The sequence below is a fragment of the Molossus molossus genome, unplaced genomic scaffold (assembly GCF_014108415.1).
Source record: "Molossus molossus isolate mMolMol1 unplaced genomic scaffold, mMolMol1.p scaffold_m16_p_13, whole genome shotgun sequence".
Lineage (NCBI taxonomy): Eukaryota > Metazoa > Chordata > Mammalia > Chiroptera > Molossidae > Molossus > Molossus molossus.
This window is the reverse complement of record NW_023425348.1, coordinates 84,246,381-84,247,179: the sequence shown is the minus strand read 5'-3', so window position 1 is coordinate 84,247,179 and position 799 is coordinate 84,246,381.

Genomic DNA, 799 nt, shown 5'->3' with positions numbered 1-799 from the left:
TTTCACTGTGCAGAAGCTTTTGAGTTTGATGTAGTCCCATGTGTTCATTTTCTCCTTGTTTCTATTGCCTTAGGTGATGTGTCAGTAAAAATTCTACTGCGTATGATGTCTGAGATTTTGTTGCCCACAGTCTCCTCTAGGATTTTATGGATTCATGAGTTACATTTAAGTCTTTTATCCATTTTGAGTTTATTTTGGTGTAGGGTGTAAGTTGATGGTCTAGTTTCATTTTTCGGCAAGTAGCTGTCCAATTTTCCCAGTACCATTTATTAAAGAGGCTGTCCTTACCCCACTGTATGCTCTTGCCACCTTTGTCAAATATTAATTGAGCATATTGCCTTGGGTCCATTTCTGGGTTCTCTGTTCTGTTCCACTGGTCTATATGCCTGTTTCTTGTGCCAGTTCCAGGCTGTTTTGATTACAGTGGCTTGTAGTATAACCTGAAATCTGGTATTGTGTGTGAAGAAAAGGGGACTCTAGTACACTGCTGGTGGGAATGCAGACTGTGCAGCCACTATGGCAAACAATATAGGTGTCACCTCAAAAAATTAAAAATTGATCTTCCATTTGACCCAGTGATCCCACCTTCCATAAATATAACCTTAGAAGCATAAAACACCAATCAGAAGAATATATGTACCACCCATCTTTGTAGCAGCACTATTTACAATCGCTAAGATCTGGAAACAGCCCAAGTGCCCATCAGCAGACGAATGGATCAAAAAGCTGTGGTACATATACACAATGGAGTACTCCGCAGGCGGTAAGAAAGAAAGATCTCTTATCCTTTGAGACTACA